The sequence below is a fragment of the Suncus etruscus genome, chromosome 2 (genome assembly GCF_024139225.1).
Source record: "Suncus etruscus isolate mSunEtr1 chromosome 2, mSunEtr1.pri.cur, whole genome shotgun sequence".
NCBI lineage: Eukaryota > Metazoa > Chordata > Mammalia > Eulipotyphla > Soricidae > Suncus > Suncus etruscus.
In genome coordinates, this window is record NC_064849.1 from 81,249,893 (window position 1) to 81,271,619 (window position 21,727).

The 21,727-nt window shown below is 33.1% G+C and overlaps 1 non-coding gene across 1 annotated transcript; it reads left to right on the forward strand.

The window, feature by feature from the left end:
• Positions 1-21,345: 21,345 nt before the first annotated feature.
• On the forward strand, positions 21,346-21,512 carry LOC126002867 (U1 spliceosomal RNA). The gene has a single exon (XR_007493481.1). It is a non-coding gene; the product is annotated as a U1 spliceosomal RNA (small nuclear RNA).
• Positions 21,513-21,727: the final 215 nt, after the last annotated feature.

Sequence of the window (21,727 nt, forward strand, 5' to 3'; positions counted from 1 at the left end):
TTCAATCAACTCCTTTCAGTATTATAATAAAATTCAAACAGCAATGATTATATATATACACCAATAAAACCCCTCATCATAATCATAGAAATCAATATTGACTTCTCCAACTTTTGTCATGCTACAATATGAAAGTGAGAGATTATAAAATTTGCAATGTTCTATAGCAATGTGAGATTTATTTTAATTGGAAACATATGTAAGCGGAAGTCTATTTTATAAATATATGGAATGATAATGATAAAGTCTTTAGACCAACCAAAATTAGGTTAGAACATCTGTGATACTTTAGTACCAACCTCTGACAAATAAGCCCAACACATTACATCTGTTCTGTAATAAAAGTAGGGTAATTGCTACATCTCAGTGACATTCTAGTAAAAATGTCAGATTTCAACAGGGAAGAAAAAAGAAAATAAACAAGTTTAGAAAGCTTAGTATTTATTAATGTAAAGTTGTTTCTTTCTGACAGAAAAATATTTAAAATACCATACATTAGAGTGTCCCACATCTTGCTTCAGAATATATAATTTTCTGCTGCTTTTGTAGGTCTTTTTCTATAATTATTAAATACAACTGTCTGTTTGAAAAATTATTTAAGACATTTTCAGTTAATAATTTATTGATTAATATGTTTATATGAGTAAGATGTTTGTCAATATATAGTTTAAGATGTTTATATAATCAGAATACACTGAGTATTGAATGCAGCTGACCTGGGTTCAATCTTCAGCATCCCATATAGTCTATCTAGCTTGTCAGGAGTGATTCCTGAGTTTAGAGCAAAAATATTGTTATGTGTGCCCCCCCAAATACCCATAATTTAGAAAATTAAAATAAAAAAGATGTTTATATTTAACTGGAGTATTATATATTAATATATATTATTGATATATACATATATGTATAAACAAAAGTTTAGATGACTTTTTAAATTTTCAAAGTAAATAGAATCAGAGGAGTGGTCCATAAAAACTTTTATTTTCAGGTTTTATTCTCAGTCTCTAAAGAAAAATTTCTATCCCCATCCCCTAGTTTTATATTTTCTGTTACAAATAAGAAACAAGACAAAGTAAAAAATAATTCACAGTGATTAAATATTAAAATTGTTTAATTTAAATTTCATCCAAAACAGAGGTAAGAGGAACTGAAACTCAAGTACAAGTGAAAATTGTTTATGTGCAATTCTCATGGCAAGTAGAAACTGATCATAAACTACTCATAGCATATATATAGCAATGCATGTTTATACATAGTGTACAGAGATCTAGATAAAAACTGATTAGATATTAGGGCTTTAGATTTAAGTTCAAATCACAACTATTGATAAATGTTCTTAATCATAACACTGTATGTTGAAGTAAAGATGTTTGAGGTTACTGAATATCTAGGTGCCAGAGAATACAAGCAAAAATTATGTGTATGATTCATGAGTGAGAAGGTAAGAGGCATTTAAGAAAGTTTTTGACATTTAAGCAATGAATAATTTATTCAGGATAGGTGACTTTTACTCTATTAAAATAATAACTGAAAAACCTATTTGTTAAAAACTATTATTATAAAATAAACATTTTACTGAAAAACTTCATTGCAATGCAATGAATAGTTAAAATCTATGATTATTGATAAAGCTGTGCTGGTAAGTTTGAAGTTCAGTAGGCTCCAGATATGTTTATTATAAAACCTCAAAGTCTTTTTATGGTGCCAGGAAATGTTCTGCTTAATTGTGGCTGACAAAACCAGTCCTCTGTAATTAGAGATCTTGATATTTGCACAGATCAGAGGATGAATTCTAGGATAAAGTCTTTATGGTTCTAGAAGTTCTGCTCCATCAGAGTTGTAGTCAGTTTTAAGTAATTAGTGATCTTGGCTTTTGCACAGATTTTAGGATGAAGCCTAGGATATAAATTTTCCTTATGGTTCCAGAAGTTCTGCTCAGTCATAGTTGTCAAAGTCAGACCTCTGGAATTAGAGATCTTGAATTTTGTTCAAATCGTAGGCTGAAGCCTAGGCTAGGGTCCTTCTTATTGGACCCAGAGAAAGTTCTACCCAGTTGTGGTTGTCAACGTTTGTCTTTTTTAATTAGTAATCTTGATTTTTGTGCATATCAAGAACTTAGTGTCTTCTGATCTCTTCTTACCATTAGGTGATGAGGTAGGGCAACCAGCTCTTAGATATAGTTGTTGCTGTTTCCTCGTCGTCAGCATGTTGTATCAACCTGGCACAAGTTGGTTCCAGGGTGGTATTAGTTGCTCCTCAGAAGAGCAACCAACTGTGTTGGTTCTATGGTTGGGATCTGGTGTTTGAGGTTGGAAGATCGCTTTTCAATCATATGGCGTCTAAGTCGAGTTCCCATAACAAATGTTTAGGTGGGAGTCACCCCTGTATTATAAAATCTATTGGCTCTTATCCCTTGTAGATAAGAGCTTATGGAAATAGTTATTTCTGTATGTTTCTTATCATCTCCTTGTGAGAAGAATTTAGTATTAGATCTTGTGACCCTAGAACATCAAATGACCAGTTATTCAATACATAAAACAGTTTTTTTCTTCAATGATAAATTTAATTAAATAGAATCATGTGGTAGGGAAAAACTTTTGTTATTTTTATGTGTATTAATTTTTAAGTTATTCTAGTTAGTAATTACATTTCATTAGCTAAGAATCTGGTTGAGAGGTATCTATTAAAGTAGATTAACAATAAATAGTACATTAACAGCATTGGGATTAAAATAATAATATATTTTATTATGCTACTGTTTTTGAAGCAAAGGGAATTATTTGAATGTTTTCTCTCCTTTATTCACATTACTGATTATAAATAAAAGTATTAACTTAAAAAATCTTTAAAGATGCCTAATTCTCCAAAATGAACTAATAGAATTGCATTATCAATATATCCCTCTAAAAGCCTTTATGATTATTCAATATTGTTGAATATCTGGTAAAATAACAGTCATGTTTCCTCAAATAAATTAATGGTGTTCAAAGCCTGTTCTCAGGGGCTATTTTTATTGGTACTTTAAGATTCATACTCAGTTCTGGGCATTAAAAATATTTCATAATAGAGTATTTTATTTTATTATATATACTTTGATATTTGGAACACACCATGTTCACATTCTTCTCAGTTTGTGCTCTGGGATCACTTCAGGTAAAATTTGGGGACTAAGTGCTAGAAATTGAACTAGTCAATTACAAGGCAAGAACAAAGAACATTATCGATTGTACTTTCTACAATCGATATTCAAGGGCCAGAGAGATAGTCCAGTGGGTAGGACCTTTGCCTTGCATGCAGTTGACTCATATTTGATCCCCAGTAACCCATATGATCCTTGGTGCCAGCCATCAGTGATTCCTGAGTGCAGAGAAAGAAAGTAACCCCTGAATGCTGCCAGGTGTGGCTCAAAACAACATCAACAACAAAATGATTTTCAAGATTTCAATTCCAAGATATTTGTTTTAAAATATATTTAAATTTATTAACAGTAGAAATATGACTACATATATTTGTTTACATATTACCCCAAGACACAAAAAACAGCAGCAATAGAAAATATTAATGTATTAAGTATACTGATATATTTACTATAAAATGTATGTATATTAATATATAATACAATTAGATTGATACTATTAGAAGTAAAAATTAAATATAATTTAGTAAAAAGTAATCAACATTTAAAAACATCTTTATCATAATAATGCTTTGGAATATATTTTAAAGTTTGAAGCAATATGGAACTTTGCACTAGAATATGATGTGGCTGTTTATAAATAATTTTCCTCACTGTTGGATGCCAATAGACTCAGGGCTACTCAGCCAAAAAATTACTAAATTACTACCTTATGTGATCATTTTTGTCATTTAGGTTCACAGAGAACCTGCCACAAGTACAAATGCCATTTTGACAAAAATGCATTTGGCAGAAACTATATGATCTTAGATCTGAAACTCAAAGTTGGTGAATGGATTGTTAAATTGTCTTTCTTTTCCTTTTTAATTTCAAGGGAAATCATGATTTCTATGGTGCTTTGAAAATGTTTTATAAATAATTTTAGGAAAAATAGTCTTGTTTTAGTGAAGTATACACAGATTTTATTTAGAATTTATGAGAAAGGGAAAGAGAAAATAACATTTAATAGAAAATGTGGGTTCCTCCAGTGGTGAAGATAGCCCAAGTAGACATCCGAGATACAAAGTCTGAAAGTAAAAATCTACAGAGCAGAAATGCTGATTGATATTCTTTTAAGCTCTGTGTACATAAACTGACAAAACACATGCACTTGGGCAACATATTCACTAGGAAACAAATTATTCTGCAAACTTCTAAAAGTCCCATTATTTTGCAATTATATAGAAAGGATACACATAAAAGCATTTCTATCTAAAACATATAGTTCACTGTGATCCAGCAATATATCTATGGAAATTGCACATAAATACTCAAGGCATTATAATATATTATATTTAAATCATAAATGTCAAGAAAATGTAACAACAAAGGTAGCTATATATTAACTTCTATGTAAATAAAATCTACAGACATATAAAAAGTTTTTTGGCAATAGGAAGGTACTGTCAGACATCAATAGTATTGTTATAGGCACTAATAATATTTCTTGTGAGAAGAATCTGCACCTTTTATTCACCTAAAAATTATAAAATTTAATAAGAAAAAGTATTTTTAAGTTAAAGATAAAGAGTCAGAATACATCTTAGCAGTAACCTTTGAAAAATGTATGAATTCTAGTAGAGCGTAAAAAATATGGTCACATAAGTTACTCAGAATTTAGTACTTTGTAAATGAACTCCTAGTCATGAAAACCATGAGGTTTTCAGTTATTTTCAATTTTTATTCAAAGCCAAGACATTGTGATGCAGAACATAATTCAAAGTAGAAATACTACCTTTCAAAATGTAACTTTTAAATGATTTTATTTCAGCTATATTTTCTATTAATTTTATTATAATGCGACTGCTTTTATAATTTTTAAAAATTATAATTTATAAATTATAATAATATATAATTGAAACCTATTTTATTGCATATGAAACACTTATTTTTCATATACTAATTTAGTCCCCAATTCAGCAAATGGATTTTATAAAATAATTTTAATGAGAGGGAATACTCACTCTCACTTTCTTTATTTCTTCTTTTACAATTGGCTTTGGTATTCATATCATTACTGTAACACTATTCTTAGTTTAAGGATATTATGTCATCAAATAAGAGATCTACGTAAAAGATCACCTTACATTTCAAAGAAACAAAGATAAATCTTCTAGTTATAAATTTATTAGATTAAATGTTCCAAGAAAAAGTATTATAGCTTATTTTCAACAGAACTAGTTATGAATCTTATTTCTTAATCTGTCATTTTAAATTTGTAGTAATAACTTCTTAGCTTTAATTTTTTTAACATATTTAGTAATCACAGTTAACAGATATGACAATTTTAGGAGAAAAGATGTATTTTGAGAGAGCATATTTATAAAACTTTTTTATATATAAATCTTTATTTACCCACAAGCATGTTCGTAGTTGGATTTCAGTCATAAACGGAATACCAACCATCACCAGTGCAACATTCCCACCACCAATGCTCTCCCTCATCCCCCGCCCCTGCCTGTATTTGCAACAGGCATTCTACTTCTCTTATATAACTTTTTAAACAGCACATTATTATAATTCTATTTTATTCACAGCTCCTAACTTCTTGCTGTACTTAATGTTTAATTTGCATTGGTAGGTTTTTGCAAGAGAAAATAGGAAATATAGATTTTGGTACTGTTCCTAGTTCCAGGCATCCACCTGGATTATTACAATGCATCTCTGAAATAGAAAAAGATCATTGTTTTACAGAATAAGTCAGGTCAGGTCTAAAGGTCTTTACCTTCTTCTTATTTCACTTCATGCATGGTGTTGTTAGTGGACAACTATCTGGTACTGTAGGTATGAACCTTGAGTTGGATGACAAATATCTAACAGAGAAAAGGGCTAAAATGAAAGCTGAAGCACAATGTATAGGGCATTTGCCTTGCACCTAGGTTCTACCCAGGCATCTGAGCCTGCCAAGAGTGATTTCTGAGTGCAGAGTGAGGAGTAATCCCTGAGGATAGCTGAATGTGACCCCAAAACAAAACAAACAAAATAAACCAGAAAGACTAAAATAACTTTCAGATTCAGTGACTTCAAATATGAACAGTGTGAGGCTCACCAGTTATATCATAGCTCCAGGTTTTTACATTCAAAAACGGTCAAAACAACCTTTATTTGTAATAACAAGACAATATCTCTCTTTCTACATCTTTCATTAGCTATTCAACTTCTAGAAACTTCCAGCACCAAGAGCTTCTCTCTTGCACTTCTATATCAGTAACCCTTTCATTCAGTTGCTTCTTTCCCTTCCAGGGCCTTAATGGCAGCAACCCATGATCTACCTGTTTTCATTTATTCTACATATCTCCACCCTTTTGTTTTGGTAAAATCAATATTAACAAGGGCTTTAAAAATTAGCCATCTAATTGGTTATGCAAATATCAACCAGATATCCTAGATAAGAGCCAAACAGGGCATCTAGTTAATAATTCAATAGATTGTCTACATGAAGACCAAAAATATTGTCTCTTACAAGCACCATCTATATGTTTTTATAAGAAATTCCAGCCTTCTACACTTCCACTATAACAGTGTTATCTCAGGGTTGTTTTTTTTTTAATCTAAAACAAGCATCTCCAGTTATTTTCAATATGATGGCAGATGAACAGTGCATTTTAGCTAGCATAGGAAACAAGTTTTAGGATGCCATGTGACTTATGTCAACTTCACCTCCTCTCCAACTTCTGTGTCTACAGCTCTTCCTTTGATTGAGTGACAATGCCATTAGTATTTCACAAGGCTTTAAATAAACTATACTTGTCAGCTTTCAGGAATATACTGACAATGAGCCTGCATCAAGAATCTCAGGCATTGGGTTCTATAAGTCACTGGTGAACGCATTGTGATCATTTTATTGTAAGTATTCTGTTGAGCAGGTAATGATATGCAGTGATTATTCAGTGAAAGGTTATAATGTAACAATTGGACTAAATGATGCAGGATTTGGTGATTACATAGGAAGATGTGATAGATTGTAGAAGCATATTTTCCTTAGGCAAATAACATAATCTGGCATAATTTAAATGTTACAATGTCTACACAAAAGAACACTTTTCTATAAAAGCAAAATTTTCAGTCCTTCTCCTTCTAGGTATTCTTTAAACTTCATTTATACTATTTTATTTGAAATATTAGCTTTATAGTCTTAATATCTGAAGTGGTTTGCCATGTTTTGTGTTAGGGTTAGTTGGAAAAGACATAGGTGTGAACCGAGGACTAGGATTTAGTAATTTATGCTAAAATTTTTATGATAAAGATTTCTTTAACATTTACTTTCCAAATGAATAATTTAGTAACTTGTCTGAGAAGTTATGGAAACTACCAAAATTATCCTGTGTGAATGGTAGTATGAATAACAGAATTAAAGGAATAGTGGCTTAAAAAATGTTTATTTAGGGGCCTGAGTGATAGTAGAGTGGTAGAGCATTTGTTTGCCTTGCAAGTTGCAATCCAGGACAGAGCATGGTTCGATCCCCCACCATCCCATATGATCCTCCTAGAAGGAGCTCTTTCTGAGTGCATAGCCAGGAGTAACTTCTGAGAGTCACTGGGTGTGGCCCAAAAACAAACAAACAAACAAACAAAAAAGTTGTTTTTAAAACTTTTTTGGATGGCTGGTGAGACAATATACTTGGTAAAGCATATTTTCTCTGACCACTTTTCATCCCTGCACTATATAAGTTCCACTGAACTCTGTTCAGCATGATCTGTCTTTTTTTTTAATTTATTTTTATTTTTGGGGGGTGGTTTGGGTCACACCCTGCAGCTCTCAGGGGTTACTCCTGTATCTGAGCTCAGAAATGGCTCCTTGCAGGCTCATGGGACCATATGGGATGCTAGAAATTGAACTGAGTCTGTCCAGAGTTGGCCATGTGCAAGACAAACCCTCTACTGTTGTGATATCACTCTTACCCCCCCCCCACCCATCATGATGTTTAAACACAGAAGTTACAGTAAATTGTGAGTACCACTAAGTGTGGTCCTAAAAAATAAAACAAATACAAAACCCCAAAAAATATAAATATAACTACAATGCCCCCTGAACCCCCATACTGATGTACTTATAGTACATTCTGAAAACCTAATGCTATCATTTTAAATTTTTAGTATATTTTAAGTTCATAATACCATATGAAGATAACATTTTTAATTTTTGTTGTTAAAGTCATGTTAAATATTCAAAAATGTAAAGACAGAAAATAATTCATGTACAACATTGGCGAAACACATATTGAATTCTTCTAAAGGCAAGGAGGACTGTTCAAAAAGAGGTTACCTTTGCTTCTTGCCTCAATCCCAATGCAGATGTTATTCCACCAAAAATGCATTTATTCCTGCATAAATATCTGGGGCTAGAGCTACTGTAAAGTGAGAAAGGCATTGACCTGGATCACAGCCAACCCAGTATGATCTCAGGAGCACTGCCATGAATAGTCTCTGAGTGCAAAGCCAAAAGTAACCCTTGACTATCTGTGGTGTAGCCTAAAAACAAACAAAATAATCAAAGAAGAAAAACAACGAATATGTCATAAATGTGACAGTTACTTCTCATATGTAGGAATAAATGTAGGAACATATACATTCCCCATGTGTAGCTGTATACTAGTTATTTAAAATGTTTTGTTTTGTTTTTGTTTTTTGGCAATGATGGAAAAACACACAGTTATATGATGGAAACTTCTAGTGTTATGTAGTTACATGGGAATACGGATGGGTGTTCCAGATGAGGAAGAAACAAACAGGGACAACAACAACCAAAAAAAGGGAAATGAGGAGTAAAAGACTGGATCAGCCAACCTTTAGATAGTTTAACCTAAGTCAATCTCATAAATCAATCAAATAGCAGAATTAAGTAGTGGGTGGAGATCTCAGGCACTCTTAAATGAGAAATTACAATTATGAAAATTGGGAATTCCAGTTTGTTCATAGCAATCTGATTGGGCATTGATGCCCAGATTAATGGACATCAGATATTAGAAACAAGCAAATATATGCATGGTAAAGAGTGTGATTGCATATATATATGTATATACATGTGTGTATTTGTATGTATGTGTGTATGCATATGTATATTTTGTGTGTAAGAAGTCTGTTCATAATAAAGAGGTTCCTGGTTCTGTAGTCATTCCTGGCAACATGGGTTTTTAAATAAAAAGTGGAAAGCAAGCAAACAAACAAACAAGGGGCCTGGACTATAGCACAGCAGTAAGGCATTTTCCTTGCATACGGACCTTGCATGCAGAAGACCCCCGATAGACCTAGGATCAATCCCTAGGATCCCATATTATCCACTGAATCTGCCAGGAGCAATTCTGAGTGCCAAGCCAGGAGTAACCCCTGAGTGCCGCCAGATGTGGTCCAAAAACCAAAATAATAATAGTAATAATAAATAAATAAATAAATAAATAAATAAATAAATAGAGTGGGGAGGCAAGAAATAAAAGGCACTGGTGGTAGGAGTGTGCACTGTTGAAGAGGCTGTTCTTTTTTATGATTGAAAACCAACTACAAACATGTTTGTTTGCAATCATGGTGATTGAAAGAAGATATTAATAACAAAGAGTTATAATCCTGGAGTGCTGATTGTCAGCATGGTATTCTTATTCAGACATACCTAGACTGGTTTCAATTTTACTTTTTTTTGTCTTCCAAATATCAAGTTAACTTCTTTTATTTATTTAAGCACCATGATTACAAACTTTATTATAGTTGGTTTACAGTCACAAACAGAACATCTCCCTTCACCAGAGCAAAGTCCCCCCTCTCAATGACCCCTCCCCCTTCCCATTTTTTTCCTGTATTCAAGACAGGCATTCCACTACAGTTATTTGTTTTTAAGTTCAGTAAACTGATTTTTTTTTCTTAAAGGATAAGTGTTAAAAAAATACAATAGTAAAGATGTGACAGTGGCAATTGCTGTTGTTTGCATAGGCCCAGAAAAATATGGGGAAAATGGGAAAAAAATCCTTGTCCTGATTGCAAGAAGGCCTCACCCCAGAAGTTTATTGGCATAAGACCAACTCTGGCCTCCAGGCATACCAGTCTGTCCAATCCGAGTCATTCTCCCTGTTCCCGGTGAAACTTTTTCACACTTTAGCTGTGTTGGTATCAGGTTTCTATATTTAAAAATCCTGGATTCTATGCATTTCTTTCATTGAAGTCAGGCTGATGTGGAGCATCCTCTAGTTTCAGCACACCATTAAATGCGGAGTGATCTACCCAGCAAGCAGGCTGTTGCTGAGTCGTCTGAGTGTTGAGAGCACTCTTTAGAGTAAGTCAATGTCAGAGCAGTGGTAGGTCTTCCATGGTAGAGGTTTGCATCCTGGTAATGTTATAGACAACTGTGGTTGTTTCCATAGATGGTATCCATTGTTCACGGGTGTATGGGCAATGCCCATTCTTCTGAGGCCTAAGCCAAGTCATTATGCCAATGTTCAGGTTATAAGGCCTAATACCAAATGTGTGTTCCTATCTCTATTAGATAAGAACTTTTTTGCATATGTATCATTTTCCATTTTAATGTGCCTATGCAAAAAAGAGACAATGCCACAAGATATTGTTGGTACATCTGGGGGCCAACGGATCAAGTCCCACATTCCCTATAACTTGGTTCAAACATGAATTCTATACAGAGGTACTCTTCTAACAGCATTGCTTATAAAACAGATCTCAATGGGGAAAAAAGCAAACAAACAATCAAATAAAAAAACAGTGGACAAAATTGTCACTATATAAGAGGATATTCAGAAAAGAATTATAGAATGTTAAGGGAATACATCTGATATATACAAAGGAGATACATGTGTCCCTTTTATGTTTTAGAAATAGTCCAGGGGGAGGGTGTTGTTTCCGGGACACCACTTTGGTCAGTGATTTGGCCATTTAGAGTCTTTAAACAATTCACAGCACTTCATATCAGGAAATGTATTTGACTGGGGGTGTCTTGATAACTGGTAATGCTAGAAAGCACAGGTACCCAGTGAAGGGAGTTGGAAGACAGGCGTCCATTAAAAATAGATTGATCAGAACAGAGTTTTGGTTTCTTGTCAGTCAGAGTCTTTTTATTCATTTTCGGAGCTGGCTTGCAGTTAGCTTGAGAGAGGACTATAATCTGGTTCATAAAAAGCGAAGAGCTGAGGGAAAAATGGTTACATGTGAGATGATAGACTGTGAGGGTGACATTAATGACTAGAAATGAGCCTGTAGGGTGGTGAGCAAATGCAGGGAGGAAATAATATAACATAGATATTTTGTATATTTTAAACATAGATGGACCCCTATGATATCCTATTTAACTGTACTGTATAATGAAAGTGGATTAAATGATATGATATCCTACAAATTTATATAAATTTTTCATGCGGGGGTAAAAGCCCTACACAGTTTGAATTGAGAATTCAATGGGAATTGAGAGAAGGCTATGGAGGGGGGGCAGCCTAGGCTTCATCTTCCCCTAAGCTTGGACAAAAAGCCTATCACGTGGAGCCTTGTTGTCCCCATGTTGCCTGCTGAAGTTTCTGGCTCCCGGGTGAGGAGTTTGCATCCTTAATTGCTGGAAACCAGAAGTTCACCAGTCCCCTCCCTGCCCCCTACAGGAACGGGGAAGCCTGGGGTCTCCTTTAAACTGCTCCTCACTGGAACCAACTTACTGGGACCCTGAGCACGCACCCAGGGGTAACCCTGGGGACTGGAGGAAGGATAGAGAAGGCTGTGGGGGGCAGCCAAGGCTGCATTTTCCCCTAAGCTTAGCCAAAAAGCCTACCGCATGGATCCATGTTGTACCCGTGTTGCCTGCTGAAGCTTCCAGCACCTTGACAACTGGTTTCAATTTAATGTGAAGGAAGTATCAAAGAGGAGCAGGAGTGATAGCGCAGTGGTAGGGCATTTGCTTTGCATGTGGCTGATGCAGGACAGACCTCAGTTGAATCTCCTTTGCCCAGTCTGGTCCCCCAAGCCAGGAATGATTTCTGAGCCATAGACAGGAGTAACCCTTGAGTGTCACTGAGTATGGTCCCAAAAAATGAACAAAATTAAAAAAATAATTATAATAGACTAAATAGAGGTTGAAGAGATGGTATATGCTGTAGGGACACTCCCCTACGATCAGCTGACCTTCGTTCACCCCCATACCCCATAAGATTTCCAGAGACAATACAGGTAGGGAAGCAAGACTAAGCCCTGAGGATAGCCAGGAGTTATTAAAAATAATAAAACGTACACAAACAAACAAGCAAATAAATGACTCAATCATTATCCTCTGAGACAAAGATACAGACAAATGGATTTGGTGTCCCTGGAAAGTCATAAAGTACAAAGAAGAAAAAAAATGTCCATTAGATTACCAAATTTTCCAAACCCAAGCTAGAAACTGATAATTTATGACATAAAATCAAATGCCTATGTTTTTTTATATTCTTGTATTAAAAAAAAAGGTAACCAAGTTAATTCAAGAATATAAGAAAGGAAAAGCAGGAATTTTTTTTTACCTCTGGCTTGGTTTTATTATAAAAACTCTTCATTTACAATAGATCTTTGTGTTTCTTTATTTAGAGACCAACTCAGTTCTAACCTTTAGACTAAAAAAATTCAATTAACATACTTTATTCCTATATCCATGTTCTGATTCTGATAGTTTTGTTAGTCGCTATAAAACATATCATCCAACTGCATTTGTTAACAATGATAGTTCATTACTAAAACAGGTGCCTCAAGAAAGGAACATTACTTGAACCTGTTCTGCTTAATTTGCTCATGTATCTCTTGAACCATGGACACTTTCAGGTAAATAAGAATTTCTAGGATTGCAGAAAAAACTAGAACATTTACCTCATTCCCTCTCTGCAGTTATGCACTTCTCAACTTCTGCTTTGTTATAATCAGTTCTGGAACCGTCTTCAAGTTTCCTGGACTTCTCAACTTGGATACTAGTAAGTGTTAGCATAGCTATGCTTTTTTGCAAGAATTTACCTAATCCTTAAGTTTAGCCTGCTGATATATGAGCCCCTCTTAAATGCTTTCCATATTTACTCTGTAAAAATCTATCAATTCATTTATTTTAGTGCTACTTGTTAGATATATCAGGTTCTATAAATAGAGTTTCACTGATCTAATTTTCTAGAGTTGTGAGCTCCTAGAACAGTTTTTTTTTATGTAGAAGCTAATAAACTACTTTATATGCACCATTCTCTTTCTAGGTTTTATATATTTATGAGGGCAAATGTGGTATAGAATCCACAGAACCCTAGTCAGAGACATGCAAGATAAAAACTTTACTGCCTGTGCTATCTTTCTATAATACACTGATTTGAATTGCTAAATGAATGATTTTATAATATTAACTTTGTCATCTGAAGGTATTTTCATTGATAGTATAAAAGCTCAAGATTTAAAGTTTTTCTGAATTTTGGACTAAGATTAGTATCTCCATAGACTTAACATAATAACTTTAATAGATCATGAAGTGTTACAACACAGGTTGAATGTCTGATGATAAAGCTGAATTATAAATCCATGGGAAATATGATAGCATCAACCTGATTGTTGGTTCCTTTATATTTTGGGGATCAGGACAACTGCTGAATGTTTTTAGGGACTATTCCCTTCTCTATGTTTACATGTCCAATGTTATCACAGTTCCTGAGGATCATATTATGTCATGCGTCAATGCAATTATACATTCATCATTATGTTATCCTTCTGTGCCATTGTAGTGTCATTTTAAATGTATCTGATTGATTTTTGATATAAAATGTTTTGTAAACATTTTCACATGACATTAAGTTGCATGAACATGTAACATTTTTCAAATTAGAGAAAATATTTCTTTAATTTCAAATCCTGATCAAAAGCTTTAAGTAGATTTATGGCATAAAATGAATTATTGGCAACATTTAAATTTTGAATGCAACAATACATTATATCATGTTTTATATGTGCATGAGAAAAAGTCATTATATATCATTTTACTTCAGAAAAATCATGAAAATCTATTCTAATATTCCAATCCTTTCACTCCATCACTCCACCAGACAAATGGTCTCAAACCTCCATGTTTGCCAACATTCTAGATGTTGAAGCTCTTCCAGATCTGGATCTTCCATTGGCCTTACTCTCACTTCTCACCTCTGAAAGCTCTTAAATCATCACACTGACAGCAGCTTTCTGGAAATTCTTTAATACATCTATCTATCCATATATCCATCTATCTATCTATCTATCTATCTATCTATCTATCTATCTATCTATCTATCTATCTATCTATCTATCATCTATCATCTATTTATCCAGCCCTTACTAAATTTTATTTTAAAATAAAAGTGGAATATACATTTAGGAAAAAATATTCCAGAAAATGACCACTGATCTATTTCATAAAACAAAAACAAAGTTTCTTTCTTCTTAAAAAAAATCTCCCAATTGGGGCCTGAGAGATAGCATGGAGGTAAAGAGTTTGCCTTGCATGCAGAAGGTCAGTGGTTCGAATCCCAGCATCCCATATGGTCCCTGGAGCCTGCCAGGAGCAATTTTTGAGCATAGAGCCAAGAGTAACTCCTGAGCGCTGCCGGGTATGACCCAAAAACCAAAAAAAAAAAAAATAATAATAATAATAATAATCACCCAATCTACAATAAGATAGACCACTTATACTCGCAGCCCGGGAGGTAAAGTAGAGGAATATGGGATGTATGCTTGGAACAGGGGTGGAGGGAGAACAACTTTGGTGGTGTGAATTCCCCTGATCCAATGTCAATATTTACCTAAAATATTACTGTGAAAGATATTTAATCCACTTTGGTCAAAATAAAAAGCATTATAAAAAATAAAAAGGTCAACATACAAATGCAAAAAACAAATCAGACATTTTGGATGTTCTTTTTATTATCAAAGGTTATGATACATCATTTGTCCAAAATATATTTTAATTGATGGACTTGAGTTTATATGCAAGATCACCTAAGATTATGTTATATGTTTTTGTGTATAAAAATAAACTAAACTTAATAAGAAAAGACATTGACTATTTGCTTTATGGTTTTGAGAAATGATCTATGTCCTAGACTCTAAACTCCAAATTTTAGTTGACTAGAGAAAATGTATTAGTCTATTAAAACAAGTACTCATATAGATATTCCCTAACAAGCCATTTGTTGAAGAAACAGAAATTAACACAGCAGAAATTACTCAATGTGTAGATGATCAAAAAAATCCTATTTGTTTAAAGAAATTGTAGGTATAATGGATTTGTGTATTTCAGTACCTCTCTGCTCAAACTTAGAATAGCTAAAACTTAAATATAAATGTCCCCAAGAAAACTCACAAAAACAGCTAATTGAAACCTAATTTTAGGACTGTGAATTTAGTATGAGTTGACAATTCTGCATTTAACTTTAGTATCTTTATTTTATTAAGAATGAAATAAAGGACTGTTCTTCTATTTTACCCTTTCTTTTGTTACTTTCATGTCTTTCTTTACTAAGTTGTTTTGAAACTATTTTCTATTAAAATATTCATCATGACACAAATTAGTTTTTATAATATAACTTTGAACTGATAGAAAGTCCAAATTTTATTATAAAAAAGCATATTGGCTTATCATGTTGTTAGGTGTTTACATAACTATATTATGGATATTTTATATAATTTTAAGTTGGACCATTGATTAGAAGATGACAATAGATTGTATATTTTGCAGGGATGAATAAATTTAATTCTTTAAAATAAAATAAACTTGAATTAAAGATAAGATAGTATTTGCTATAAAAAATAAAATACTAATAATTAGCTTAAATGAGTGTGCCTGGAATATAATTTGTTCCTTCATGGAAGATAATTGACAAAATAAAAAGAATATGATCACATAATTAGTTTTATTGCTTTGAAAATTGATAAAAAACATTTAATAATCCATGATATTTCAGTAATAGGAGCATAGTTCATGCTCAAGTTTTGTAATATTCTTTAAAAAAGGAACTTATAGTAAATTTAGGAGAAATTTGATTTTAGGTCTAGTACAGGATATATTTAAAATTAATATAGAATAGTATATTACCATAGTAAATAATAAATACTTAAAACACAGACACATATACAAACATTTATGAGATTATATCTGAGAGATACTAGAGTATCTAGAATTGCTCTCAATGGCTAAGAGATGGATAATTTGAACATAGACATTGGTAAAATACTATCACATTAAACCAAAACATAAAATAAATATTTATAAGCTTTTATAAATGGCTAGAAAATGAAATAAATGGTAGGACAGACCTTTTTTCAAAAATCTATTTATTTTTGTTTATTTTTCCTTTATAATTTTATATTTTTAAATAATGATTTTTATTTTGACCAAAGTGCCTGGTCACATATCTTTCACAGTAATATTTTAGGTACATATTGACATTGGATCAGGGGAATTCCCACCACCAAAGTTATCCTCCCTCCATCCCTGTTCCCAGCATGCATCCCATATTCCTCTCTTACCCCCCGGGCTTCTAGTATAAGTGGTCCCCTCTGTGTCTATCTTGTAGATTGAGTATCAATTCTGTTGCCATTGGATTGGGTTTGGTATTTAAGTCTGATCATTTTTATTACTACTTAGTGATCATACAACTCTTTGGTCTTGGTGCCCTCCATTGTTTCCCCCTCAAATTGGTTCAAATTATGTGGTTCTATCTGAGGGGAAAAAATAAACAAAATGGGGTAATAATCAAACAAGCAACAAATGAGTGGAGTCCAGAATATATAAATATTAATTTGAGAGAAGAAAAGTAAAAAGGAAGAGAAACACATCAACAGGGGCCAGAGAGATAGCATGGAGATAAGGCGTTTGCCTTGTATAAAGAAGGATATCGGTTCAAATCCCGACATCCCTGAGCCTGCCAGGAGCAATTTCTGAGCATAGAGCCAGGAGCAACCCCTAAGCACTGCCAGGTGTGACCCCCCAAAACAGACAAAGAAAAACAAAACAAAACAGAAAAAAGAAACACATCAACCATACAAAAAGAAAAATCAAACAAAAATAACCCCCAAAACTCACCACAGCAATAAAGACAAACATCACACACTGACCACAGTCCTAAAATAAAAATAAAACAAGGCGCAAAAAATGAAAGCAACAACAATAAAACCCCCCCAAATTATTCTGTGCTGCTTTTTTTTTTCTGCATAGGCACAGTAAATGTTGGGTAAATTAGAAAGAGAATCCCTTTGGCCTAATAGATACAGGGTTTCTCTGCTCTTGAAGTATACTGTCATGGGAATAACTACTGACTCCATACATGTTATTTATTTTTGCACACCATCTTCATAAGACAGAGCCTAACACACTATCTCTTCAAATGAAGACTATTCAAAAAGTTCTATCAAAACAGCACTGTGAATAGAAACTCAAATAACGCAACTTGAGGAATATGACTTTACCAAAGTGAAATTGTAACTATTAGCACTTAGAACTATTTATAAAATAAATCACTTGATAGAAATATCCCACACATAAAGAATATAAGACAAACCCAAATAAAAGGATAGATGTAGTCTTAAAAACTTTCAGTCATCAGAAAATTTATTGTCTTAGAAAAGTTTAAAGTGGGGCTGGGCAGTGACGCTAAAGGTAAGGTGCCTGCCTTGCCTGCGCTAGCCTTGGACGGACAGCGGTTCGATCCCCCGGTGTCCCATATGGTCCCCCAAGCCAGGAGAAACTTCTGAGCACATAGCCAGGAGTAACCCCTGAGCGTTACCGGGTGTGGCCCAAAAAAGCAAAAAAAAAAAAAAAAAAGTTTAAAGTGAAGATAAAACTAGAAGATACAGTATTAAATATACTTAGATGTCTAGAATTTAGTTTGAGTAGGCCAACTGCAGGAAATGGATTCAGTAAGGATTTTAGTTAATAAAAATACATCAGCTTTGGTTGATTAATTATAAAATATTGCCACAATATTGTACTGTAATGAAATGATAAATATGAGGTATGAGTCCTGAGAACTTTTGGACTATCACTGTAATTTTTTTCTAAGGAGAAATTTACAATAACAATCTTTTTTTTTTTGTTTTCGGGCCACACCCATTCGATGCTTAGGGGTTACTCCTGGCTAAGCACTTAGAAACTGCCCCTGGCTTGGGGGGACCATATGGGACACCAGGGGATCAAAGCAAGGTCTTTCCTTTGCTAGTGCTTACAAGGCAGACACCTTACCTCTAGCGCCACCTCACTGGCCCCTACAATAATAATTTTATAAAAATATATATATTTTGAGATGAAATTGATATCAAGGTCATTAGTTGTTTGCTTTGAGTAAAAAAAATATTCTATTTTAAACCTGAAATTGTATTTTGCCTTATGCAGAGTTAAAATAATTGATATAAAATATTTAAATTTTTTAGTTATAATAGATATAACAGTTATAACAATTCTAATCAAATTTATTTTGATAATCATTTTAAAACTTGACATTAAAGGAAATAAAATAATTTATCAGTAAAAAATAACATTGCATGAACCACACAAATGTCATATTTGGCAATATTGGTCAATTAAAATAATATTTTATCTGATGTAGAAGAGATAAAACAAAGTCCATGCAAACCAAAGTAAAAGTTTTATATATTTTTTCATAATAAAATATGTGTTATTGATATTTGGTCTGGAAACTATGTAAAATAACTTTATTCTCACTTTGGTAATGACATTTTGTGGCGTTCTAAAAGTCAACCTTTGGAAATATATTTGAGTTGCTTCAAAAATTATACTTTTAATGTTATAGTTTCTTCTCTTAAATTTACATGTAAGAAACAATTTTTATGACTTGAATTTTAAATTTTTAATTAAAATGTTTTTCTTCACTATAGGCATTACATATTTACTTCTAATGGTAGGATTTCATGCATATGTTTTATTACCAATTTCTCCACTAGAATTACCGTGCACAACCTTTACACTCAAGCCCAAAGATTTTAAATTTATTTTCAAGACAGATTAAGCATGATCCTTTCCAGTTCAAATGGTTGAGCTATTATTATTATTATTATTATTATCATCATCATCATTTTTTTTTTTTTTGGTTTTTGGGTCACATCGGGCAGCACTCAGGGGTTACTCCTGGATCCATGCTCAGAAATCACTCCTGGCAGGCTCTGGGACCATATGGGATGCCAAGATTCGAACCAATGACTTTCTGCATGAAAGGCAAACAGCTTACGTCCATACATACAATCTCTCCGGCCCCTTTTATAAAAGCAGTAATAATTTAAAAATAAACATTTACCATGTAGTTATATTGTGTACTACTGCCATCAAAATAAATAATGTATATTAAAAATTTAAACTAGAGACCCTTTTTTTATTTACAAGTCCTGCATAAAAGGAGAAGAAAATACGCAGTTTATAAACTCAGCTTCTGTAATGTGTTGCTCTTACAGATACACTTTATCAAGTTTATTAAGAACAAGTGTGGCCAAGGAGCTTTTAGAAAGTGAAAATATAATCTCACAGGTCTTTGTGAATATTTATAAGAGGATTTTAGTTTTAGCATTCAAAGGAACTTTGGGCTATATTATTTTGTGATAAAGGGTATTCTTCTCAATAGACCCAAGCTCACTGTCTGCAAGTCTATTTTATAATAAGGGTATATGCTTGAATAAATGAATAGTGATATAAATAGGGACTTTGAGTAGAAGTAATTACATTTTCCAAACTTTCTATTGTAAAATGTCAAATTTTCTGCCCACCTTAACAAACCTTTAAATAAACACTTTCTTCCTTATGATCAAATAAGTTTGATGAAAATAGTGTGTGCCAGCACTGTATACTAAAAGACAATTAATTTTGATAGATTAACTTTTATTAAATAAAAATATTATTTGGCAATCCTAAACTGTACAATCAACAACTGCATGTGGTCAAACTAATATTTCCAATTACTCAAGTGTTCATAATTAGTAGCTAATTAAGGAGCCTCTCCCCACCCCTATATCTAGATTGTATTAACTGTATTGTTTTTTCGACAGTTTCAAGTTAGAGATTGCTGAATTTATTTAAGAAAAGAGTTTCACCACAAAGAAAGACTTCATAAGCTTCATTCCTTGAGCTGCACAGCCACCAAGATCTCTATATCCAGAAGTCTGATTTTACCATCCAAGATAAAGCAGAAGTCTTCCATACACCACGAAAGCAACAAGGGTAGAGTAAATGAGCATGCAAGGAGTCTATAGTTAATCCCATGGCAGTATACTTCAGGGGTGGAGAAACCCTATATCTCCTAGACCAAGGGAATTCCCTCTATAATATCCTCAATAGTTACTGTGCCTATGCAGGGGGAAAAAGAAAAGGAAAAAAAAAGCACAAAACAATCATTTTTTCCACATATTTATTTATTGATTGATCGATTTTTTTCTGACGTCTTTATTTTGGTGTAGAGATAGAAGTTAATGTCTTCAATATTATTTTATCTGATCTTTCTCTTTCTTTTTGCACTTGAGCATGATTTGATTTCAGAACCGAGACTATTGTGTGGTGCTTGTCTTTATTGCTGTAGTGCTCACTCGTTATTTAATTTGATATTTCTTTCTGTATTGTTGTGGTGTTTCAATTACTTTTTTCACATTCTCTCTCAAACTGAGGTTGGAAGCCTCTAGAGGGACTCCGCCCATTTTCAGCGTATTCGACTTCTTTTTGTTTTCTCTTATTTTGTACCCCAATCTATTGCTTTTCTTTCCTTCAAACAAAACCACACAACTCTATTTATATAGCTCTGCCTCTTAAATAGAGGGGGAAACAAGGGAGGGTTCCAGGACCAAACAGATATATGATCACTAATAGTAAGCCAGACAAAGAGGGATCCACCTACTCTAGCAGCCTGGGGGGTGATGGTGAGGTATATGGGTTGTAGAAAGGGAACTGGGATGGGGGGAGGACATATTTGGTGATGGGTATTCCCCTGATTCAATGTTAATATGTACCTAAAATACTACTGAGAAAGATATGTAAGCCATTATGAAAAAAAATTGTGTTTTAATTAGAAACTTTATTTGACTTACATGTATTATTATATTATATTAATTATATTATGTTATGTTACTATATTATGTTATGTTAGTTTACCTCATTATGTTAATCAATTTTGTCTCATGAATAAATTCTTACAATAAAAAGAAGAAAGTAAAAAAAAAATAAAAAGAGTTTCATACTTACCTGGCTGTGGTAATTCCATGATCAAGAATGTGGTTTCCCCAGGGTTAGGCTCACCCATTGTGCTCTGGGCGTATTGACCTCTGCGATTTCCACAAACATGGGAAACTTGACTGTGTAATTTATGGTAGTGGGGGACTTTTTTAAAATTTTAAATTCTTAAATAAAAGAAAGAGTTTCTTCACAATGAGCCACATAAATTTGACTTTCCTACCCTTAGCTTCTGCCTAGATATTTTGATTGGAGATAAATACATGCTTTTGAGAATCTACACCATTTTCTCAAGTGTGGCCTATTTTTTTCCCAAAAAAGTACAAAAGATAAATATTAGGGACATTCCAATTCTGTTCAACTTAGAAAGCAACGAGGGTATCTTC